Consider the following 26,386-nt stretch of genomic DNA (forward strand, 5'->3'; position numbering starts at 1 on the left):
GTGGAGACACCAGAGTAAAATGCCAATAGTGGTATTTTGATGTGTATTTCAGATAATAAATGACTTTTTTTTTTTCTGGTGAGACCGAGTCTTGCTCTGTTGCCCAGGCTGGAGTGCAGTGGCCTGATCTTGGCTCACTGCAACCTCTGCCTCCTGGGTTCAGTGATTATCCTGCCTCAGCCTCCTGAGTAGCTGGGATTACAGGCGCCCAGCCTAATAAATGACTTTTCATCAAAACTCAGACACTTTTAAGATTGAATGCAATCCTATTATAAAATATGCTAGGGCCAGGTGCGGTGGCTCACACCTATAATCCCATCACTTTGGGAGGTCAAGGCAGGAGGATCACTTGAGGTCAAGAGTTCAAGACTAGACTGGCCAACATGGTGAAACCCTGTCTCTACTAAAAATACAAAAATTTGTCAGGCGTGATGGCGCTTGCCTGTAATACCAGCTACTCAGGAGGCTGAGGCAAGAGAATCACATGAGCCCGGGAGGCAGAGGTTGCAGTGAGCCAAGATCATGCCACTGCACTCCAGCCTGGGCAACAGAGCAAGACTCTGTCTCAGAAAACACACACGCACGCACACACACACACACACACACACACACACACACACACTATGACAAGAGGTATAAACTGGCACTGTCTCAAGTCAACTGGGAAATATGGTTACCTGTAATCCTAAAATATTGATGATGTCAATACTGCCTCAGTTGCTATGATGCCCTTCAATTCTAAAATAACTCTGTCAGGAAAGTGAAGAAAATCAGAACCCAAACTAGCTCTGGAAAAAAGATACTCAACCTCTTTAATAATGAGGAAAATTAGTAACAAATGAATAATAAGATGCCTTGGAAGGAATTGGAAGACAAGAAGGATAGGATCAGAATGGTTTCAAAACTTGTCCAACTTTTCTAACATGGTGATGTCTGTGTAAAAAAAAAAGTTTGTCCAACTTGGATTTGAAATCATAATGCAGTTTTCTGGATGTACCTCCTAAAACAAAAAAGATGAAAACATCATTGTTGAATTGAGGGGAAATGGTGTTACACTAACAAATTTCCATTCTTACACCCAGCAGAGAACACTGGAATACAAAAACAAAAAAACTGATACAGTATTAGAATCACTATCAATTCCCTTTTGCCTGAGAGTCACTTTCCCAGCCTCTGTGTGACCCAAGGGTGGTTAACGAAACAGGAAAACAACCACAAGGACTCCTCTAGGAAGGCTTTCTCCCAGTTAAAAGGGACATTCAGAAGGAAAGTGTGTAGGCCAGGAGTGGTGGCTCATGCCTATTATCCTAACACTTTGGGGCACCGAGGAGGGCAGACCACCTGAGGTTGGGAGTTTGAGACCATCCTGACCAACATGGTGAAACCCTGTCTCTACTAAAAATACAAAAATTAGCTGAGCGTGGTGGCACATGCCTGTAATCCCAACTACTCAGGAGGCTGAGGCAGGAGAATTGCTTGAACTGAGGAGGCAGAGGTTGTGGTGAGCCGAGATCCCACCATTGCACTCCAGCCTTGGTGACAAGAGGCTCAAAAAAAAAAAAAAAAAAAAGAAAAAACCAAAAAAAACGCAAGTGTGCCGGAGTTGCCTTTTCCTTCATGTTCTAGCCTTGAAAGTGGCCATGATGGCTGCAGCAGCTACTTCGCAGATGACTTACATGAAGTGACAATCATGAAAAAGAAACGTTCCTTTGCTAAAGTTAGCAGAGAAGAAAGACCCAGAACAAGAAGAGAGCACCCAAAGCCTCTGATGGCCTTGTTGAGCCGCCAGATCAACTCGACATCACTTAAGAGAATTTTTATGAATTAGAAATGAGAGAGAAGCTGGGCACAGTGGCTGACACCTGTAATCCCAGCGATTTGGGAGGCCGAGGCAGGCAGATCACTTGAGGCCAGGAGTTCAAGACCAGCCTGGCCAACCTGGTGAAACTCCATCTTTACTAAAAAATACAAAACTTACCCAGGCGTGGTGGCATGCCTGTAATTCCAGCTACTCCATAGGCTGAGGCAGAAGAATCACTTAAGCCCGGGAAGCAGAGTTTGCAACAAGCCAGGATCATTCCACTGTACTCCGTCCTGGGCCACAGAAAGAGACATGTCTCATACGGGTTACATCGAACAAAAAAAAAAGGAAGAGAGACTTTCCTCTGTATACCTTCTGGTACTTTTGGAATTTTTTTCTATGTGCATAAATTGCTTATTCAAATAAAACTGTAATGCCTGAGATTTTGTTTGTTTGATTTTTGGGGGTTTTATTGTTTTTTGGGGATTTTTTTTTAGACAGTCTTGCACTGTCACCCAGGCTGGAATTCAGTGGCACAATCTCAGCTTACTGCAATCTCCGCTCCCCGGTTCAAGTGATTCTCCTGCCTCAGCCTCCCAAGTAGCTGGGATTACAGGCACGTGCCACCATGCCCGGCTAATTTTTATATTTTTAGTAGAGATGGGGTTTCACCATGTTGACCAGGCTGGTCTCGAACGGCTGACCTCAGGACCTCAGGCCAGACCACACCTGACCTAATGCCTGAGATCTTATCAGTCAAATATTTAAACCAAAAATATTTTACATCTACATTTTTTAGTGGAAATATAATTTTAAAAAGCACAGTTTGGCCAGAGGCAAATCTGCCCTTGTCCAAGGGCGTTCATTCATTACAGGCGGTGGCTGACACCTGTAATCCCAGCATTTTGGGAGACTGAGGCAGGCAGATCACTTGAGGTCAGGAGTTCGAGACCAGCCTGCCCAACATGGCAAAACCCTGTCTCTACTAAAAATGCAAAAATACAGGTGTCAGACACCGCCTGTTAGCCAGGCATGGTGGCAGACCATGTCTAGCTACTCAGCTGCTCAGAAGGCTAAGATAGGGAGAATTGTTTGAACCCAGGAGGTGGAGGTTGCAGTGAGCCAAGATCATGCCGCTATGCTCCAGCCTGGTTGACAGAGTGACTTCAGCTCAAAAAAAAAAAAAAAAAAGGCAGAGTTTGACGGTCGGGGCTCACACATGTAATTCCAGCATTTTAGAAGGCTGAGGAGGGAGGATCTCTTAAGCCCAAGAGACCAGACTGTGGAACAAAGTGAGATCTCATCTCTATTAAAAATAAACAAAACAGCTTGGTGAAAAATGCGACAGAATAAAGTATATTATAGACAAAAGGAGCCTTCAGTATCAACTCTCACATATTGATTGTCGATGAAGAAAAGAGTTAAACTCTGTAAAATATTTGAGGAGACTTATTCTGAGACAAATATGAGTGACCATGACCAGTGACACAGCCCCAGGAGATCCTGAGAACATGTGCCCAAGGTGGTCGGGCTACAGCTTTTTATTATACATTTTAGAGAGACATAAGACATCAATCAATACATGTAAAATATATATTCGTTCCCTCCAAAAAGGTGGGACAACTCCATGTTGAATGAAGGTAGATGGGGAGTTTCCAGGTGATGGGTGGATTCAAAGATTTTCTGACTGGCAGTTAGTTGAAAGAGTTTGATATCTATAGAAGGGAGTGCCTGGGTGAAGATAAGGGACAGGGACCAAAGTTCTTTTTTTTTTTTTTTGAGACAGAGTCTCACTCTGTCACCCAGGCTGGAGTGCAGTGGCACAATCTCGGCTCACTGCAACTTCTGCCTACTGTTCAAGTGATTCTCCTGCCTCAGCCTCCCAAGTAGCTGGGACTACAGGTACGCACTACCACGCCAGGCTAATTTTTGTATTTTTAGTAGAGATGAGTTTTCACCATGTTGGCCAGGCTGGTCTTGAACTCCCTACCTCGTGATCCAACCCCCTCAGCCTCCCAAAGTGCTGGCATTACGGGTGTGAGCCACCGCGCTCAGCCTCAAAAACCAAGGTTCTTACTATGCAGATAAAACCTCCAGGTAGCAGGCTTCAAAGAAAACAGATAGTAAATATTTCTGGGTCTCACTCCATCACCCCGGCTGGAGTGCAATGGCACAATCTCAGCTCACTGCAGCCTCCACCTCCCAGGCTCAAGTCATCCTCATACCTCTCAGCCTCAGGAGTAGCTGAGATTACAGGTGCATGCGCCACTACGCCCAGGTAATTTTTGTATTTTTAGTAGAGACAGAGTTTCACCATGTTGTTCAGGCTTGTCTTGACCTCCTGGGCTCAAGCAACCCACCTGCCTCAGCATCCCATAGTGCTGGGATTTCATGTGTAAGCCACTGCACCAGGCCAGATTGTAAAATTTTTTTTTTTTTACCTTTTTAAGGTGCAAGACTCTTAGGTGATTCTCTCCTGGTTAAGGAAAAAGATCTGGAAAGGGAAGGCAATTCTCTACCGAAAGCAGATATTCCCCACAAGAGACACCTCTGCAGGCCCATTTCAAAATGTGTCAAATATATATATACACATATACATATGTGTATATATGTATATATACATTTAATTATATAATTATAAATGTGTATATATATACATGGGTAAAATACTTCAATTTACTTCAGGGCCTGCTGTCTGTCATGTTGGTGTCTTACTGCTACAAAAAGCCTGCTTTGAGGCCGGGCGCGGTGGCTCAAGCCTGTAATCCCAGCACTTTGGGAGGCCGAGGCGGGTGGATCACGAGGTCAAGAGATCGAGACCATCCTGGTCAACACGGTGAAACCCCGTCTCTACTAAAAATACAAAAAATTAGCTGGGCGTGGCGGTGCGTGCCTGTAATCCCACTTACTCAGGAGGCTGAGGCAGGAGAATTGCCTGAACCCAGGACGCGGAGGTTGCGGTGAGCCGAGATCGCGCCATTGCACTCCAGCCTGGGTAACAAGAGCGAAACTCCGTCTAAAAAAAAAAAAAAAAAAAGCCTGCTTTGTCAGACTCAAGGTCTCTGGTTTAATGTTAATGCTGGTCAGATGTATGTGAATCCCAAAGGGAGGAGAATATAATGAGGCTTGTCTGACCACCTGTTCTCATCACGGCATGAACTAGTGTTTCGGGTAACTTTGGAATGCCCTTGGACAAGGAAGCATTCATTCAGTTGGTTGGGGAGCTTAGAATTTTATTTTTGGTTTACATGGCAAAGCTTAAAGTTGAAGAAATCACTATCCTCAGTCAAGCTGAAGCCTAGGTATCCAGACCTCTTTCACCTAATTTATTTGCAATTAACCCAAAGTGCTAGGCCAGGCACAGTGGCTCACACCTGTAATCCCAGCCCTTTGGGAGGCAGAAGCAGGGAGGATCACCTGAGGCCTGGATTCGAGGCTGCATTGAGCTAAGATTGCACCACTGCTCTGCTGCCTGGGTGACAAAGCAAGACCCTGTCTCTAAAAGAAATTTTAAAAGCAAATAACAAAGTACTGGTTTATGCTGTATTTATAAAACAGCATATCTAGTAAGATTTTCTTAGTTTTAGAACCCAGAAAGCTGTGCCAAATACTTTGAGAATTGACTTATTTGCTATTAGGTTTTTTAAATACTTGCAGTCCAGATACTGCTTTTAATTTTTTTTCAAAAGTATCCATACTTACAGGCTCTGATTAAGTTTCAAAGACTAAGCCTGCCGTGCTTGTCGGTGTACGATTCCCTCCTCTAAGATTCCAGACATTCCCGTCTCCAGGCACCACTGTGTCGGGAGAGCGCTGGGTGAAAATGGCTGTGATCTTTGTGGGGTTTGTCCGGTTATACCTCATTGGGACACCAGAGGGCGCAAGGAGGGCCAGCACTTGTTTTTCTTCAAATCTCGAATACAAAGTCCATGCAGAGAACAAAAGACCCGGAACACAGGGGCCTTGAGACAAAGGGACTCAGGGGAAACGGCTGCACGCCCTGTTTTACTGAAGTTGAATTTGCTTCTTCACCCTTCTCACCTCCTCACCTCCTCCCCACCTTAAGAAACTAGAAATAAACGACTTAAGCTGCAAAATAATGAAATCTTTGGCTAACAAGGAAAGCCAAACTAGAATATGTTACTCAACACGTAATAGGCTAAGAGGATTATCACAAATGTATAGTTGAGCTATTTGCTTTGCCTAATATTAGTAACTTTAAAGAAAATATTATTTGCTTTTCTGAGTTCAAGAATAATATTTGCACATAGTAGAATATTTAGAAAAGATGGAAAAGCAAAAAGAACAGAGATCAACACACTCTTACCTAGATATAACTCCTTTTAATATTTTCAGCTACTTCTTTCCAGAATTTTTTTTTTTTTTTTTTTTTTTTGAGACAGAGTCTCACTGTGTCTCCAAGCTGGAGTGCAGTGGTGCGACCTCAGCGCACTGCAACCTCCACCCCCTGGGTTCAAGCGATTCTCCTGCCTCAGTCTCCCAAGCAGCTAGGATTATAGGCACATGCCACCATGACCCGGTAATTTTTGTATTTTTAGTAGAGACGGGGTTTCACCATGTTGTCCAGGCTGGTCTTGAATTCCTAACCTCAGGTGATCTGCCTGCCTCTGCCTCCCAAAGTGCTGGTATTACACCTGTGAGCCACCAGACATGTTCAATACTTACAAATGCATAGGGAAAAAATGTAATTCTGAGTACTTTCTTGTGCTGGTTCTTTTCTTATTACTAGATCATTAACTTCATTTTATTGATAATTTCTGATGATAAAACTTTGCATGAGTTAATCACAGGCAGGAGAATAGGAAATTTCAAAAACACTACAGGCAGCTTTTTTCCTAAGATAGCAGCAACTTGAATTCCAGACCTGAGTCATGCATTTGAAGCAGAAGTTTTTCTGTTGCTTTGTGTTTAGAAAACAGGTAAAGACTAAAGAAAAGTTTGGACGAAGTGGCTCATGCCTGTAATCCCAGAACTTTGAGGTTCCAAGGCAGATCACAAGGTCAGGAATTTGAGACCAGCCTGGCCAAAGTGGTGAAACTCTGTCTTTATTAAAAATACAAAAATTAGCTGGGCATGATGGCCCGCACCTGTAGTCCCAGCTACTGGGGAGGCTGAGGCATGAGAATTGCTTGAACTTGGGAGGCACCAGTTGCAATGAGCTGAGATCACACCACTGCACTCTAGCCAGGGCAACAGAGTAAGACAGGTCTAAAAAAAAAAAAGCAAAGAAAGAAAAGAAGTAGAAACTATTCCATCCCACTCCAAACAGGCTGAAGAATTTGTCCTATCCAGTACCCCGAGGATTGAACGCCAAAGGGCCAGAGGAGAGTGTGGGTCACCAGGCCCCTTTGTTCCTGGCACTAGGTTTAGTGCTGGCCTTAAGGCCAACAAGATTAGCAAAGCTATTAACCCGGATAGGTCAGCAGGTGGTCAGCAAGGCAGGAAAAAAGTCAGGAACAGGGAGGGTCACTGATCTTCTGTTGGCTTGGGGCCAATGATAGCAAGCCCATTCCCTAAAAGAAACGAAGCCTAGGCCAGTCCAGGAACAGATAACCCTAAGGAAATTGATGGCAAGATCTGAGGCCCTGGAAACCTCTGAGGGACACCTAATCACTAAGCCCACAGATTCCTTAATTTACAGCAACAGATAAAGGTGATGTTCTTTGCCACAGGAATTTAGTTAAATCACTGGAGCTATCTGGCCTCACTTTCCTTATCTGTATAATGAAGGGATCAAGAAGATCGGTAAGGTTCCTGCCAGTTCCTCAAAGTCTATGATGTTTAACTCTCCCCAGTTGCACATTATAATGAAAGGTGAAGACATTTCCTGCCTCCTGCTGCTCCGGTCCCCTATGCAGCAGCCCCTCTACCATATACTCTGTCCCACATTGCCACATTTCCCAAATTGCCACATGCTGTGAGCGTTTGTATTAATGTTTCTCTGATCCCTAAGTGCTAGAAAACATTTCCCCCATTCTTTTTCTAAGTTCATCATCATTCTTTGGAGGCCCAGCTAAAAATAGGTCTTTGACCACACCAGTCCTCCCTTCTCTGTAATCCCATGGTATTTTGCACACATGTCCATCACTTTCTACCTCTATAGCCTTCATCATCCAGTGCCTCAATTTCCTCATTGTAAAAAGGAGAAAATTATTATAGCAAACTCACAGGATTTAAATAAGGATTAAACAATATTAAATAAAATTTATAGTAAGTCATTGGTTTGAACTGAGCTCCTACACTAGGCCCAACAGACAAACCAAAATAAAGTTACTCATGCTAGAGTTCCATACCACCAAGCTGAAAATAAGTTGCTTATCCAACCTTGAAGAAATCAGGAGAGGGGCGGAGCCTGGTGGCTCACACCTGTAATCCCAGCACTTTGAGAGGCCAAGGCAGGTGCTGAGCTTGAGCTCAGGAATTCAAGACCAACCTGGGGAACATGGGGAGCTCCCGCCCCCCAACACCACCACCTGTCACCCAAGCTGGAGTGCAATAGCACAATCTCAGCTCACTGCAACCTCACCTCCCGGATTCAATCAACTCTCCTGCCTCAACCTCTCAAGTAGCTGTGACTACAGGCGTATGCCACCCTACTAATTCTTTGTATTTTAGTAGAGATAAGGTTTCACTGTGTTGCCCAGGCTGGTCTTGAACTCCTGATCTCAGGCAATCCACCCACCTTGGCCTCCCAAAGTGCTAGGATTACAGGCGTGAGCCACCGCACCCAGCCTGTCATTTTACTTTTTTTGTTGTTGTTATTCTTTTACTAGTGATATGTGTCTCCTCCACTAAAATGAAAGCTCCTGGTGATCAGGGTCTTTGTTCATCACTGTATCTCCAGAACCTACACAATGAGTACTCAACCATTCAGCTGACTCTTTGATGTCTCACCCTTAACACATCCAAAACTGAAATGCGGATCATCCCCCGGCTCCCACCAGGGTCACTACTCCACATGCAAGGCTGCCATGGTGCACAATTCCAAGGAGTGCCATCCGCAGCACAGTCTATGGATGGCACCTTCCTCTGTTAAAGCGAACTAAATATAGCCAGAGAAGGACCTCATACTTCCATATTTGAGTCCTAGTGGACCACCGTAACCTAACTTAATGGGTAGACAAGATTGAAAACCTAATTTAGGAATACGCGCCTGCAACAACAGCTGAATCTTGGCCAATCCCAGCAGCCATATTTCAACCACTCGTAGACTGAGTGTTCAAACTGTGTTCAAATAAGGCAAAGGCCAACCTGTAACCAATCCAGCTATTTCTGTACCTCACTTCCAATTTCTGTACGTCACTCCCCTTTTTTTGCCTGTAAATTTGTTCTGACTTCCAGGCATCCCTGGAGTCTCTCTGAATCTGCTGTGATTCTGAAGGCTGCCCAATTCGCAAATAGTTTATTGCTCAGATAAACTACTTTACTTTTCAAAAAATATATATTTATTTATATTTATTTTTGGGTTTGTTTGTTTGTTTTGAGATGGAGTCCTGCTCTGTCGCCCAGGCTGGAGGGCAGTGTTGCAATCTTGGCTCGCTGTAACCTCCACCTCCAGGGTTCCAGTGATTCTCCTGCCTCAGCCTCCTGAGTAGCAGGGATTACAGGTGCCTGCCACCGCGCCTGGCTAATTTTTGTATTTTTAGTAAAGACAGCGTTTCACCATGTTGGTCAGACTAGTCTGAAACTCCTGATCTCATGATCTGTCCACCTTGGCCTCCCAAAGTGCTGGGATTACAGGTGTGAGCCACCGCACCCAGCCCTTATTTATATTTATTTTTTTGTTTTAGATGGAGTCTTGCTCTGTTTGCCCAGGCTGGAGTGCAGTAATTGCAACCTCCGCCTCCCGGGTTCAAGCGATTCTCCTGCCTCAGCTTCCAAGTTGCTGGGATTATAGGTATGTGCCACTACGCCCAGCTAATTTTTCTATTTTTAGTAGAGATGGGGTTTCACCTTGTTGGCCAGGCTGCTCTCAAACTCCTGATCCTCCTGCCTCAGCCTCCCAAAGTGCTGGAAGTACAGGAATGAACCACCGCCCCTGGCCAAATTCCTTTACATTTAATTGAGCTGAAGTTTTTCTTTTAACAACTTCTTCCCAGTTGTGCCCTTCACATGACTGTCAATATGAATGGTGCACTCTGAAGCTGTGCATTACTCTTCTCAACCTCAGTGATGGCAACTCCAGCCTTCCAGTTGCTCAGGCCAAAAATTTTGGAGGCGTCCTTGACTCCTCTTTTTAACTCATACCATACATTTACTCTACCAATAAATTCTATTGGCTCAACCTTCAAAATACATCAGCACTTGAGGCCAGGCACAGTGGTTCAGGCCTGTAATACTAGCACTTTGGGAGGCCAAGGTAGGAGGACCCCTTGAACCCAGAAGTTCGAGACCAGCCTGAGCAACATTGTGAAACCGTCTCTATAAAAAATACAAAAATTAGCCAGGCATGATGGGCCTGTGCCTGTGGTCTCAACTACTCAGGAGGTTGAGGTGGGAGAATCTCTTGAGCACAAGAGGTTGAGGCTGCAGTGAGCCCTGATTGCGCCACTACACTCCAGCCTGGTGACAAAGTGAGATCCTGTCTCAAAAAAATAAAAAAATGGCCAGATGCAGTGGCTCACGCCTATAATCCCAGCACTTTGGGAGGCCAAGGTGGTGTATCACAAGGTCAGGAGTTTGAGCTAGCCTGGCCCACATGATGAAACCCCATCTCTACTAAAAATACAAAAATTAGCCGGGTATGGTGGCACATACCTGTAGTCCTACCTACTCAGAAGGCTGAGGCAGGAGAATCACTCAAACCCAGGAGGCAGAGGTTGCAGTGAGCTGAGATCACGTCACTGCACTCCAGCTTGGGCAATAGAGCGAGACTCCATCTCATAAATAATAAATAAACAAACAAAATACCTCTCACCTTCTCCATCACTTTCACGGTAGCCCGAACCACCCACCAACATCCCCTATAAGGATTATTGCAATAGACTTTATAGTTCTCGCTCCTGCTCTTGCCCTCCTACAATCTACTCTCAATCCAAGACCCTTTTCTTTTTTCTCTCTTTTTTTTTTTTTGAGACTGAGTTTTGCTCTTATTGCCCAGGCTGGAGTGCAGTAGCATGATCTCGGCTCACCACAACCTCTGTCTCTTGGGTGCAAGTGATTCTGCTACCTCAGCCTCCAGAGTAGCTGGGATTACAGGCATGAATCACCATGCCCAGCTAATTTTGTATTTTTAGTAGCAACGAGGTTTCTCCATGTTGGTCAGGCTGGCCTTGAACTCCCGACCTCAGGCAACCTGCCCTCCTTGGTCTCCCAAGGTGCTAGGATTACAGGCGTGAGCCACTGCTCCTGGTCTGATCCTTTTTTTTTTTTTTTTTCTTGAGACAGAGTTTCACTCTGTTGCCCAGACTTCAATGCAATGGTATGATCATAGCTCACTGCAGCCTCAAACTCCTGGGCTCAAGTGAGCCTCCCACCTCAGCCTCCCAAGTAGCTAGGACTATAAGCGTGAGCCACAACACTCAGTTAATTTTTTTAATTTTTAGTGGAGAAGGGGTCTTGCTATGTTGTCCAACCAAAGACCGTTTAAAACATAAATCAGACCGTATCACTACCCTCTTCAAAACCCTGCAGTTCTCATGAAGGTAGAGTAGAATGATACTTATCAAAAGCTAGGAAAGAGCAGGGTGAGGAAGATGAAGACAGGTTAGTTAATGGGTATAAACATACAATCAGATAGAAATAAAAAATTCTAGGCTAGGTGTGATGGTTCACACCTGTAATCTCAGCACTTTGGAAGGCCAAGGCAAGTGGATCACCTGAGGTAAATTCGAGTCCAGTCTGGCCAACACGGCAAAACCCCGTCTCTACTAAAAATACAAAAATTAGCCAGGCGTGGTGGTGCATGCCTCGAATCCCAGGTACTGGAAGGCTGAGGCACAAGAATTGCTTGAACCCGGGAGATGGAGGTTGCAGTGAGCCAAGATGGTGCCACCGCGCTCCAGCCTGGGCAACAAAATGAGACTCCATCTCAAAAAAAAAAAGAAAGAAAGAATAAGTTCTAGTGTTGAATGGCATAGTAGGGTGACTACAGTTAACAATAATTTGTTGTATATTACAAAATAGCTACAAGAGAGGATTTGAAATATTCCCAACATGAAGAAATGAGAAATGTTCGAGGTGACGGATGCCCTGAATACCCTGATTTAATCATTACACATTGTATGTATGTATTAAAATATCACATACACGCCATAAATATGTATAATTATTATGTATCAATTTTTAATGTTAAAAAAAAACCCAACAACCCTGAAGTAGGTCCCCATTTCCCTAATAATAAAAGCCAAAGTCTTTACTGTGACCTCTAAGGCCCTCAGCCCTCCCAGACAGCTGCGTGACTACATCTCTTAATTCCTTCAAGTAGGCTCAAATTAGACCTTTGGACAGGTGCAGTGGCTCATGCCTGTAATCACAGCACTTTGAGAGGCCTAGGCAGGTGGATTACTTGAGGCCAGGAGTTCGATACCAGCCTGGCCAACATGGCAAAACCCTGTCTCTACCAAAAATACAAAAATTAGCCAGGTGTGGTGGCGCACGCGACCGTAATCCCAGGGATTTAGGAGGCTGCGGCACAAGAATCACTTCAACCAGGGAGGTTAAGGTAGCAGTGAGCCAAGTTCTCACCACTGCACTCCAGCCTGGGTGACAGAGGGAAGCTTCCTCTCATGAGGTTTACCTTGACCTATTTAACTTGCCACTCTCCAAACCCCCTTACTCTGCTATTTTTATTTCTGCTCTTATAACTGTCTAACATACTTATGTATAATCTCTGTGTCAATTTATTGTATTCATTGTTTATTATCTGTATTTTTTCTGTTAGGATAAAAGATCCAAAAGAACAAGATTTATTTATGAAAACCTTCCCATGCATCTAAAACAATGTCTGGCACATTGTGGTTTCAACAAGTTAATAAATAACTACAGTATCTCCCAGTAATTAAAGATTAGCAAATATTAATATGGGAATAAGGGTGACACGTAGGTTGATACTAGTTATAAAGTTTTTCTCTCCATAGTATGTACTTATTTATTAACATACATATATATGGAACTGTACAGCAGGGTGAAAACTGCAGTTTTTGCAGTCAGAGCTTGGGTGATTCCTAGCCTTTCACCATCTCCTATCTGTGTAGTCTTGCAGAAGATTCCCTTGGTCCACCTGTAAAATAGGAGTAAAAACACTTGTCCCATTGTCCCATTGTCCCAGAGGTTGCAGTGAGCCGAGATCGCGCCACTGCACTCTAGCCTGGGTGACAGAGTGAGACTCCATCTCATAAATAAATAAATAAGCAAACAGGCTGTTGAGAAAATAAAATGAATGTGAATCATTTAGCAAGCTGAGATATGAAACATAATTCTTTAGGAAGAGCAGGATTTGAAACTCAATAACACCTATTGCCATCATGCCATTTATTCCCAAAGAAAGCTCTGTGACCTCTGTACTGCCGATCAGATTTTAACCTTTATTTTTGCCCAGTGCTGACAGGGAGGAATCTCTGAGCTCTCTCACCCTGTTCAGGTTAATTGCCCTCTCTTTTCCTTTCCATTTTTGGAAGATGGACAGCAGGTGCTGCGTTCCAGGATCCCTGATCTCGCTGACTCAGGCTGCCTCTTACTTTCACCAGCGATGAAAAAAGAACAGTAACAACATGTGTGTGAGCACTGGCATAGCTTTATGAGAGCTTCAATGGACAGGATATCTCTTCCAAAGGAAAATATGAAGACTTTTCTCCCACAGTGCAGAACAGGGGGCAAACGGGTGATTCAGGAGACCTGAGTTCACTGCCCCATAGCTCTGGGAAGTGAGAGATTTGGGGAAAACCCTTCGATCTTACCAGGACAAGGACATCATCATAGCAATCACAGTGCCCTTTGGCCCTGGCAAAAGTTTTTGGAGGGACAAAGTGGAAGGAGGCCCCTACACACTGAGAGTTTGTTTTGAGGCTTTTGGTGTAATTAAGAGTGAAAAAGGGGCCGGGCGCACTGGCTCATGCCTGTAATATCAGCGCTTTGGGAGACCAAGGTGGGTGGATCACCTGAGGTCAAGAGTTCAAAACCAGCCTGACCAACATGGTGAAACCCTGTCTCTACTAAAAAGACAAAATTAGCTGGGTGTGATGGCACATGCCTGTAATCCCAGTCATTTGGGAGGCTGAGGAAGGAGAATCATTTAAACCCAGGATGCAGAAGTTGCAGTAAGCCGAGATCACGCCATTGCACTCCAGCCTGGGCAACAGGAGCGAAACTCCGAAACTCCGTCACACACATGCAAAAAAAAAGAAAAGAAAAAAAAAATAGGAGTGAAAAAGGGCTGAACTCAGCTGCTCACCATGTAATCCCAACTCTTTGGGAGGCCTAGGCGAGTGGATCCCTTGAGGTCAAGGGTTCAAGACCACCCTGGCCAGCATGGTGAAACCCCTGTCTCTACTAAAATTAGTTGGGCGTGGTGGCTCAAGCCTGTAATCCCAGCTTCTCAGGAGGCCGAGGCAGGAAAATCACTTGAACCCAGGTTGCAGGGAGCAGAGGTCCAGCCACTGCACTCCAGCCAAGGCGACAAAGCAAGACTCCGTCTCAAATAATAACAGTAATAAAAAGAGCAAAAAAGAAAGGGAAAAAACCAAACAAGCCTCAGAAATTGCCATTTGTTTAATATCTGCATTAAAAAATTATCCCTTCCATCAGATGAAAAATATCTTATAATTTATTATCGATAATACATTAATTCGTAAGCACACCAGAAACAAGGGATTCCTTAAGGCACATATAAGGGTTTTTTCATTTTTATTTTATTGTCTTTAAGGATAATTTGGTGGGTAGGGGTCAGTGAGTCGGGAGTACTGATTGGTTGGGTCGGAGATGAGACGCGTTAAGTTCCATAATTAAACGCTTTCAATCGTGTCAGTTTATCTGTGCCTATAAACACACTCCTTTAGAGAACAGTCAAAAGTTTATGGCAGGGTGCAGTGGCTCACGCCTGTAATCCCAGCACTTTGGGAGGCCGAGGTGGATGGATCACCTGAGGTCTGGAGTTGGAGATCAGCCTGGCCAACATGGTGAATCCCTATCTCTACTAAAAATACAAAAAATTAGCCGGGTGTGGTGGCGGGCGCCTGTAATCTCCCAGCTACTCGGGAGGCTGAGACAGGAGAATCGCTTGAACCCGTGGGGCAGAGGTGGCAGTGAGCCAAGATCCCGCCACTGCACTTCACCCTGGGGAACAAGGGCGAAAGTCTGTCTCAAAAAAAAAAAAGTTTACATGTGAGGCTTTTTTAGTATTCCTGGGAAGAGGGTTGATCCTGTCTATGAAAGGGCTTAGGATGACATTAATTATCCGATTAGTTCACTTTCCTAACCCTATGTTTAATCAGTGGCACATCCTAGTTTTGAATTATTTAAACATATTATTATTTAGCCATTTATGTACTTCGTTTGTCACTTCAAGGTAAACGGTAGCCACCTAGAGAAAGCAAAACAGAAGATGGCTGAAAATATTTCATTTGACCGCAGTTGATCATTTCATTTGAGCTCCTTTGGTTACAAAACTGTGTGAATTGGTCTGGCACGGTGACTCACGCCTGTAATCTCAGCACTTTGAGAGGCCGAGGCGGGTGGATTACTAGAGGTCAGGAGTTCGAGACCAACCTGGCTAACATGGTGAAACCCTCTGTCTACTAAAACACAAAAATTAGCTGGACACGGTGGTAAACGCCTGTAATCCCAGCTACTCGGGAGGCTGAGGCGGAAGAATCACTTGAGCCTGGGAGGCAGAGGTTGCAGTGAGCAGAGATGGTGCCACTGCACTCCAGCCTGGGCGACGGAGCAAGACTCCCTCTCAAAAAAAAAAAAAGGCTTATGAATTGTTTGGAGAGGCACAGAGACCTCGGCAATCCTAGCTGTTCCAGACATCTGGCAGCCATATGCTAACCTTGAACTTGAACTTCAGAATGAAAGTATAAATTTGTAAGGGGGAGGTTCCGCAGCAATTCACATACCCGTGGTCAAAATTAAAAAAAAAAAAAAAAAAAAACCCTCAGGCCGGCAACCTAAATCATTTAGAAAGCTCAAGAGCCCTGGGAAAAACTATTTTCACACACTTCCCTAGCACTAACATGGGAAGTGCGTTTGCTTCACATATTCCAAACCGTTCATTCTTCCCACCAACATCAAGAGTCCTAGATGCCCAGGGAGCACAATAAGCCTATCAGCCTCTCCAAGAAACAGGGCTTTAGTACTTTCCCAGCGGCAGGCAGAGGCTGACCTAGGCTGGAAGGACCTTACTGCTCCTTGAAGAGCTGCCTGAGAGAAACAAAACATACGGCTCCTCGTTAGTATAGTGGTTAGTATCCCCGCCTGTCACGCGGGAGACCGGGGTTCAATTCCCCGACGGGGAGGTAGTTAGTGTTTTGTCCAACGTTATTGTTTTCTGACAAGATGTTCCTGTTAAATAAACATAATGTACTAAATCAGCCCTTGTAAGTTCACAACCATGTCTTTTCAAAATGGTGACTTTTAAGCTTAACGCTCACCGTGAAATGAAAGGCTCTCCTGAAAGAAAATGCCTTATATTGTTTGCAGGAATTGAGGAAAGGGGAAAAAGAAAACGCTCTAGTAGCCTCTGTCCTTGCCTCCAGCCTCCAGCTGGCAAAACCCTGCGGCTGCGCAGTAGCGCCCCGCCAGATTACAACTAGAGGTCGCGAACTCAGCGCGCCCAACCCGTTGGGTGAGGGGAGAGAGGGCGGAGTCTCGCGCCTAACAGGGCGGGGGCAGGGCGGGTATAACGGAAATCATTTGGTAAAGAAGAGGAAGAGCCAATTTCCTTGGATTCTGGAGACTAAATGGGAAGCCCAGTTCTCCTGCCTCCGCTGGTTACCTCGCGGCCTTGGTAGAAGACTATCAGTCAGGAAAGTTTGGACGCTGAAGGAATCGGTCTCCTGGTCCAACAGATACTGGGGTTGGAGGGATAGAGAGTGAATGAAGAGCAAGCTGTGTATTCTTAGAAGAAACACCACTTATCGGTGTTCTAAGAAACTGCGCGAGCCACAGCCCAGCAGGACCTCGTGGCGCAACGGTAGCGCGTCTGACTCCAGATCAGAAGGCTGCGTGTTCGAATCACGTCGGGGTCAAGGGTTTTTGTTTTTTTCCTTCCATATTTTAAACTATTGACTTCTAGAAGCTGCGGTGTATTCCCGCCAATTTTCTTGAATGTTACAATTAAGTTTTCCTCCTTCAGGTGTTTTGGTAGTAATCTTTTGTTTGCAAGAAGATGCCGTTTACTCTATATCGAAGAGCCTCAAAGCTGATGTTTGTATCATTTGGCTTTTTAAAGTGAGGTGTTTTTTTTTGTCACTTAACATGCATGATGTGTAAAGAGGTGAACTATTACTGCTGCGCACTAGTGGGCACATCAGTCCACTGGTCCATCACAGGAAGTGTGCAATATACTGTACAAGCTGTTTTTCCAGTTTTAGGCTGCTTGCCTTTTAGAAGCAAGTACGATAGCGTACAAGTTCTAATTTTGAATTATTTACTAATCAAGTGTTTTAGCCCTTACCTTGCCAACACTGAACAACCTCACAATGTGTGACTATTATCCCACTTTTACAGATGTGGCTGTGGCACACAGGGTTAGTAACCTGCCAAGAGTTACTCAAGATTCTCAACCAGGTGAGTGACTCTGGATCCCTCTTTAAAAATGCTTTATAATAAAGGTGGAAACAAACGGTTGAAAGAATGTACGACTGCTGGGTGTAGTGGCTCACACCTGTAATCCTGTTGGAAACGGGTTTATAACGTCGGGAAAAATCCACACCGAGACAACAGATCACTCAGCAAGGTTAGTTTACTTTCTGCAGGAAGGGAGCAACTCGCCATCAGTCTTGCCACAAGGGCACAACTGAACAAGGAGACAGGGACATTTATAACTTTCACAACCTGGCACAATCGCCCTACTGCTGTGTTCAGTTTCCATTGGCCGGAAGGGACCTCACATTCTATGCTTGACCCGATTGGCTAAAAACTTGGAAATTTCCTGAACAGATAAGGAGAAAAGTCAAGGAAGAAGAGGAAGCTAGTTAGAAGAAGGTCAGGAGGGTTTCCAAATAAGGAATGGCATGCATCACGGTTTGGAGCTTGCCCAGTTCTGTTCAGACATGCCAGAACGAGTCAAGGTAGCTGATTAAGACGTAGCTGATTTAGAGAAGATATATACATGGGTATATGTTTATGCTAATAGCGGATAATGGCCATAGAGCAAGAGATTATAACTCCTTATAATGTAATCTAAGATAAAAACTTTGAAGAATTTTACCATCTCTCACAAATCCCAACACTCTGGAAGGCCAAGGTGGGAGGATCACAAAGTCAGGAGTTTGAGACCAGCCTGACCAACATGGTGAAACCCTATTTCTACTAAAAGTACAAAAATTAGCTAGGCGTGGTGGTGCACGCCTATAATCCCAGCTACCCGGGAGGCTGAGGCAGAATTGCTTGAACCCGCGTGGTGAAGGTTGCAGTGAGTCAAGATCGCACCACTGCACTCTAGCCTGGGCAACAGAGCAAGACTTCCTCTTGGGGAAGAGAAAAAGAAAAAAAAAAGAATGTGCGAAAAGCTGTTGGACTGAGCACCTTTTATGTTTTCACCGATTCATGCGAGTAATGATAGTCGCCACTTTTGACATTTTTTTTTTTTTTGAGACGGAGTTTTTTGCACCCGGCCCACTTTTGACTATTAATCTCTTTAATAGCAGAGAGCAAAGCTCACTCATTCACCTTTGTAAGCTCCAGGACTCTTAGTGCCCTACACGTAAGTGTCAAATATTTGTTGAACAAAAAATGAATAGCAAGACTATGAGAAATTAGTAGTTTTAGATTTTGATGTTATGTTTTGTAAAAATCCTGAGGTTTTCTGCTTAGTATTTTGAAAACATCAAACACTAATTTCTTTTGATTCAACCTAATGTAGCAGTATACCTGGAAACTATATTTGCACATTATGTGGTTTGTTCTTCCCTCTCCTGTTTGGATTAAAATTAGATCATCAGGTCAGGCACAGTGACTGACCCCTATAATCCTACCACTTTGGGAGGCGGAGGTGGGGAGATCACAAGATCAGGAGTTCAAGACTAGCCTGACCAATACGATAAAACCCTGTCTCTACTAAAAATACAAAAATTAGCTGGGTGTAGTGGCGCAAGCCTGTAGTCCCAGCTGCTCCAGAGGCTGAGGCAGGAGAATTGCCCAGGAGGTGGTAGAGGTTGCAGTGAGCCGAGATCATACCACTGCACTCCAGCCTGGGTAACAGAGCGAGACTCCATCTCAAAAAAAAAATTAAAAATAAAAATTAGATCATCCATTTCAATAGATATTTATGACTGCCAACTCCGATAAGCCTGATACTGTGCTAAGCACTAAGGATGAGGATACGCTGAGTAAAAATTTTTTTTTTTTTCTTGAGCATCAGGAGACAGATATGTTAAGCCACCAAATGCCATAATGTATTGGGGTAGGTTCATGCTACTTGGTAAGAAACATGGTAAGAACCATGAAAGTAGCATGAACAGAGTGGTATGGGGGTGCTAAAACAGTGGACATTACCTCCACATTGGGTTGTATCAGGCTATAACAAGGTGATACAACCTGCTCCATCTACATCACAAAAATAGGGTTTTTTGTGATTAAATTGAGTTAAAATGCTTGATCCAAGCTAAGATATATGATATGCAGTATATGCAAATAGTGCCAGAGGGAAGAAATGGCTTCTGTTATGAGCTGAATTTCATCTCCCCAACATTCATATGTTGAAACCCTCACTCCTAGTACCTCAGAATGACCGTAAGACATGATTAAGGAAAACTGAGCCCATTAGGGTGGGTCCTAATCCAATCTAACTGGTGTCATACTTATAAGAGGAAATTTAGACACACAGACACCAAGGATGTGTGGACACAGAGGAAAGGCCATGTGAGGACACAGCAAGAGAGTGGCCATCCACAAGCCAAGGTCTGGGAAGAAACCAACCCTGCTGGCCTCTTGATCTTGGACTTCCAGCCTCAAGATCGCTGAGAAAATAAGTATCTGTTTACTTTTATTATGGCAGCCCTAGCAAATGAATACAGCTTCCGTGAAGAACTACTGGTTCTATAGAATGGCTGGAGAGGAAGAAAGATAAAGCTGGAGAAGTAAATAGGAGTCAGCATACAGGACCTGTGTGCCATTACAACTAATTTAGATTTTATTCTGAGGGCAATGCAGAACTGTAATTCATGACTGAGACAATCCAACCAGCTTCACAAATACTAAAAAATGGCCAAAAACTGTTCCTGGACCAGCGTCCTGGGAATAAGTTCGAAATGAAAATTTTCAGGCCTCCTCTCAGACCTATAGACTCAGAATATGTGGTGTGGGGCACAGCAACAAACCTTCCAGGCCATTTTGATGCAAGCTGAAGTTTGAGAACCTCTAGCCTATAAAGCAAGGCAAGACTAGAGGTCCTACTTACTTCACAGATTAAAAGGATCAAATAAGATAACATACATCAAAATGTTTTCTAAGTGGTTACACATGTCGTTATTAACACTGTTAATGGCTCTAAAACTGTCACTTCCCAGCTCCCAGATTCTTTCCCAATGCTGGCATGAGTAGTTTTTTAGAATGCTCCATCTGATGATTTGCTGTAACTTTGAAGTGACTGCAGATCCAACACTTTTTTTTTTTTTTTTTTTTAGAGACGGGGTTGCGCTCTTGTTTCCCAGGCTGGAGTGCAATGGCGCGATCTCGGCTCACCGCAACCTCCGCCTCCTGGGTTCAGGCAATTCTCCTGCCTCAGCCTCCTGAGTAGCTGGGATTACAGGCACGCACCACCATGCCCAGCTAATTTTTTGTGGTTTTAGTAGAGACGGGGTTTCACCATGTTGACCTGGATGGTCTCGATCTCTTGACCTCGTGATCCACCTGCCTCGGCCTCCCAAAGTGCTGGGATTACAGGCGTGAGCCACTGCGCCCGGCCGATCCAACACTTTTTAACTTAATCTTCTACACATCATGATATAGGAGTGATACATGCGAAGAGTTTTATAGTAAAGGTGGAAACAAAGAGCTATCAAGAGCTATTAAGTGTCAGTACTTGGGAACTGAAACATGGACACGTCTAGAACAGACAGCTCTGTGGATTTGTTCTATTTCACTAAGAAATGTCTGTTCATTTATTCTTCCAAGAGGACTTTCCACTATTACAGAATGCTCTGAGCGTTTATTTCACCTGTTTAATAGCCTAGCTTTCCCCTCTGAAATTCTTTTAGTTGCTTAAGACCTGTGAAAGAAAAACAAATCTCAGTGTTACCAGGGTCCTGATCCAGAGTGCAAGAGAGAGTTCTTGAATCTCACACAAGAAAGAATTCAAGGTGCATCCACAAAGTGAAAGCGAGTTAATTGCATAAAGGAATAAAGAATGGCTACTCCATAGGCAGAGCAGCCCCAAGGCTGCACCCGGCTTCTTTGCATATTTTTTAAAAATATACACATATTCACAAACTTCCATAAAAGTGTTCCTGGCCAGGCATGGTTAACTCAAGCCTGTAATACCAGCACTTTGGGAGGTTGAGGCGGGCGGAACACCTGATGTCAGGAGTTCGAGACCAGCCTGGCCAATATGGTGAAACCCCATCTCTACTAAAATATTAAAAAATTAGCTGGGTGTAGTGGCACACACCTGTAATCCCAGCTACTCAGGAGGCTGAGGCAGGAAAATCAGTTGAACCTGGGAGGCAGAGGTTGCAGTGAGCCAAGATCGTACCATTGCACTCTGGTCTGAGCAACAAAGTGAGTCTCCATCTCAAAAAAAAAAATGTTGAGGTCGGGCTTGGTGGCTCACGCCTGTAATCCTAGCACTTTGGGAGGCCAAGGTGGGCGGATTGCCTAAGCTCAGGAGTTCAAGACCAACCTGGGCAACATGGTGAAACCCCGTCTCTAAAATAAATAAATAAATTAAAATGCATCAATTTTTTTTCAAGTTTTAGCTTCACACAGAAAATATCTTTTCACTATTTCTCAAGATTTGTAGGCATCAATTCTGTGGTATTTTAAGGATTTTTTAAAATGTTAATACTTGTTTAAACATAAAAGATAGCTTTTAAAATATTTGATCAATGCAACACAAAAGGCTGAGCATGGTGGCTCATGTCTGTAATCCCAGCATTTGGGGAGGCTGAGGCGGGCGGATTGCTTAAAGCTAGGAATTCAAGACCACCCTGGACAATACCGTAAAACTCCATCTCTACAAAATATACCCAAATTAGCCAGCATGGTGCTCACCTGTAGTTCCAGCTACTAGGGAAGCTGAGGTAGAAGGATCTCTTGAGCCTGGGAGGTTGAGGCTGCAGTGAGCCGTCACTTCACTGCAGCCTTGGTGACAGAGTGAGACCCTGTCTCTAAATTAATAAAGACTTTTTTGATTCAGAAAATTTCACAAGGAAATGAGAGTTTTTAGAAGTCTTGATATTCTGACTTTGGTCAGAATGTCCAATAGAGACTAGTAATGCATAAGAAAGGAGATGAGGAAAAGAGTCAACTCCTTAAGGAAGGTGAGGGCCAGAGTGGTGGAATTTGCTTCTGACAAGACACATCTTTCCTCTGAAAAGAAAAATGCAAGAGAAAATGAATGCAGATTTGAAAGTCTGACATTGAAGCATTCCCCACAGATGGTTTTTATTTTCTGAAGTTGAGGCAAGGTCACCAGCTAAAAATGAGAGGTGAGGAAAAAGGATGTGAGAAATTTGAGAAGTGAACGTATGAATGGTTAATCCAGAGACTGGAATAGCATTGCCAGCCAGTGTTGAGTGCTCCTGAGAGGACTGAGCTCATGAATTAAAACCAGCTAGACTGTTATATGACTGACTGACTTTTCTCCAGCAGCTTTTGCTGTTTGGATGCAAGCAATGAGAAGGGTCATCTGGAGCACAGTTTAGTCCAAGCAAGGCTGATATTTTTTCAAGCAAAAAATGAGACACTGAGATTAGAGATTTGAAAATGTTTGTATTTTGCAAATATGCATTGATGGGGAGAAAAAAGAAAATATTTGTTATGACAAGGACTGATGAGGGAATTTAAGTCAGGTGAGTTGCAAAATGATTATATGATGGCAGAGGCAGAAGAGTTGAGTTTTTTAAAGTGTGGGGGTTAATACAGTGGAGGTCTTAATTAGGTAAGTGAAAGTACAAAAAATTAGCTGGGAAAAAAGGCTAGTGATTGACAATTGGGAAGCTTGAAATTGAGATTTCAACTGATGACAAGGTTCAGAGTCTGACTGACGCAGAAGTGGTTAAGACTGAACGGAGGAACAAATTGTTGGAGATGAAGAGGTCAGAGGTCTAAGAGGTCAAGCGCTGGTGTTGCATGGGTCACCTACAAGGATGTTGAATTCAGACAGAATGCAGACAAGAGGGACAGTGAGGAAAACCTAGGGCAAGCAGCTCTATAATTTCTGGGAAGTGGCCAGTAGGCTTTTGGATGATGGCAGTAAAGATAGCAGAAGGTGATTTAATCAGAAGATATGAACTTCAAATATTTTTGAAGGAGAAAAGAACAGAAATAGTTTGGAAGTAGTAATTAGGACCAAAGAGACCACCCAACTCAATAGGCCAATCTCTTAGCCTTAGGGTACACAAAATATGATAAATGTAACCTCAACTTCTGGAGCTCTACAGCAGTAAATCTGCAAGTAACCACCTATAGCTAATGTCCAGGGATAAGAAGAAGAGAGATAATGAAAATGTCTTTGCTCAGGGAACATTAATTTCAGGCAACTAGAATGCAGTTCTTTGTGAATTGTATCTTGAATATTGGCCTGTAGGACATGATATTGTGTATTCAAAACAACTTTTAGACTCAACAGGTTGGTGAGGGATTTTTGGCTTGTTTTTTTGCTTGTGAGGGAAAAAAAGATGAGTTATTGTCTCTAAGGATTAAACTATCTGGAAAATTTTTGGGGAAAATTCCTATGAATAGAGTTCCAATGTAGCATCCCCAGGGGACTTTGAGACTCTGATATTGTACTCTACACACATCAAACTTAGGTAGAAGAATATTATCTTGAAATATCAGTGATGCCTCCTCCTCTGAGGATCCACTTAAGGGACCTGGCTGCCCAGGTACTGTCATGCCATAGGGCAACTGTCAGAGCCTGGAGAACCTGCTATGTATTCCACTTTTGTCAGATAAAATCTAGCCCTGGTGACTCTGACCCTTTTCAGTTGGAACAGCAAAACCTACTTCTTAAAAACCATTAGTACAGTCAAGCTAGAACCAAATTTTTCCACTAACAAGCTAACAATTTAACAAGGTAATTTGTTAATTCGAATTGGATAGAACAAACTCATCAACAGACCCTGCAGAGATGAAGCTCAGGACTTTGTTGCTCCACCCATTATAATGTGAGATTATACTGTAAGAAATAACTGAACTGTGGTAGGCACATTGCAGATTGGGGCAGTCCCACATGCATTATATGTGCTGGGTTACCAGTCATTGCAAAATCATGGTCCTTTGCCTCTCAGCTCAGTTCCCCTTCTGAAGACAAAAACATTTGCCTGTGTCCAGGGAAGCTGAGGGGGCAAAAAAACCAAACAACTTTTACAAGGGATCATAAAAATCTACCTAACAACTTGCTAATTAAAACCTAATTTTAGGCCAGGCGCTGTGGCTCACACTTATAATCCCGTTACTTTGGGAGGCCGAGGTGGGTGGATCACTTGTGTTCAGGAGATCGAGACCAGCCTGGTCAACAGTGAAATCCTGTCTTTACTAAAAATACAAAAATTAGCTGGGCGTGGTGGCAGGCACCTGTAATCCAGCTACCATACTGGGGAGATTAAGAGAATTACTTGAACCTGGGAGGTGGGGGTTGCAGTGAGCTGAGATCATGCCACTGCACTCCAGCCTGCACAACAGAACTAGACTCCGTCTCAAAAAAAAAAAAAAAAAAACCTATTTTTTTCAGTACTTTTTAATGGCAACAACTTGACCAAAAATTTGTCACTGAATTTTGAGACCCATTAAAAAAGTTTCATGAGAAAAAAAACCTGACTTTTAATTTGCATTACTAAGTTTAATACCATTGCTTAATACTTAATACTCAGTGAATACTGAGATTTTTATAAAGGAATTAAACAATTGTCACTAAAAGAAATAATGTCTCCTCAATTTGAGCAAAACTAAATGGCTTAAATCCTAGGAAACATTTTTAGTGAAGGCATTTGTTTTAAATGTATTCTAACTTAACAGTGTAGAAAGCAACTAAACATTAAAAAAGAAAAATTTAACCAGTTTCTAAAACATAGTTTGGAGCTCAGATTCTGGGGAAATGATTAGGACACCCTAAATCCAAGGTCTCCTTTCCTTTATTTAGTTTTAGTTTTTGAGACGGAGTCTTGCTCTACTGCCCAAGCTGGAACGTAGTGGCTCAATCTCGGCTGACTGCAACCTACGCTTCCTGGGTTCAAGCGATTCTCCTGCCTCAGTCTCCTGAGCAGCTGGGATTACAGGCACGCGCCACGTGCCCTCTAATTTTTGTATTTTTAGTAGAGAAGAGGGTTTCACCATGTTGGTCAGGCTGGTCTCGAGCTCCTGACCTTGCCATCTGCCTGCCTCAGCCTCCTGGGATTACAAGCATAAGCCACCGCCCCAGGCTTTCCTTTCTAGAACGAAAGCTTCTTTAAACATACGTATTTATCAGAAATACAAGTATTTGTCATGAGTGATACAAATTTCCAGGAAAACATTTTAATTGTAGTAAATTTGTTAGATTTCTATCAGGTTTTAACTTGGATCAGTAATATGGGTTTGATTAGGGTTCTAGGCCTAATGATAGGTCACTAGGCTTCCTTTAGGGTTATGTACCATCTCAGTTATTTTGAATTGACCAGATAGGGAGTTCCCAAGGGTTCTGCTTCGTTTTGTTGTTTTAAGATTCTTATGGGTGGTGGGATCCACAGCCAGAGATGGCTTTCAACAAAATTGCACGCGTGAATTTGTCTTGAGTCTCAACGCACTGTTCAAATTAAACAATTTAGACATGCCCCAACTATAGGACCAAGAAGTGAATGGTATAGTACAATTTTGTCACAAATTCAAGGGCAATCTAAAGTGCCCGATGGTAGAGGTCCGCCTTCTCCTGGGTATCTGGAACAAAAGAAGCGTTCGCGAGTCGAGAGAGGAGTGCGTAACTCCCTGCCCTCCCCCTCCCAAAGTAAATCAAATCAAGGAATATGAGTGCCTACAGACAAGCCTCGCTTCTTTTCTTCCCCTTCAGGGCTAGCGTTTGGGGAGGGCGAGGCTGTGGGTACTCTTCGGTGCTTCAGTGTCCCGGGAGAAAGAAAGGCCCAGCCAAGGGTCCTCACAGCTGGCGTAGAATTCGGCCCGTTCGTAGGCGATCGACCCCAGAGACGAAAGCTGCTTCTCAAGCTGGCGGAGGGAGAGGAAACGGCGCACAAAAGCAGTACGACCTGTCCC

General features: G+C 43.8%; 1 long non-coding RNA gene and 2 other non-coding genes across 3 annotated transcripts; 2 read left to right on the forward strand and 1 right to left on the reverse strand.

The window, feature by feature from the left end:
- Window positions 1-1,984: 1,984 nt before the first annotated feature.
- Window positions 1,985-26,386, reverse strand: LOC116565251. The gene is made up of 3 exons (XR_004275352.1): window positions 26,155-26,386; window positions 24,398-24,480; window positions 1,985-2,094 (listed from the first exon to the last, which is right to left on the reverse strand). It is a non-coding gene; the product is annotated as an uncharacterized LOC116565251 (long non-coding RNA).
- On the forward strand, window positions 16,204-16,275 carry TRNAD-GUC. Its single transcript has one exon. It is a non-coding gene; the product is annotated as a tRNA-Asp (tRNA).
- On the forward strand, window positions 16,936-17,007 carry TRNAW-CCA. The gene has a single exon. It is a non-coding gene; the product is annotated as a tRNA-Trp (tRNA).

Source organism: Sapajus apella, unplaced genomic scaffold (genome assembly GCF_009761245.1).
Source record: "Sapajus apella isolate SASKATOON/1434 unplaced genomic scaffold, GSC_monkey_1.0 scaffold2, whole genome shotgun sequence".
Taxonomy (NCBI): domain Eukaryota; kingdom Metazoa; phylum Chordata; class Mammalia; order Primates; family Cebidae; genus Sapajus; species Sapajus apella.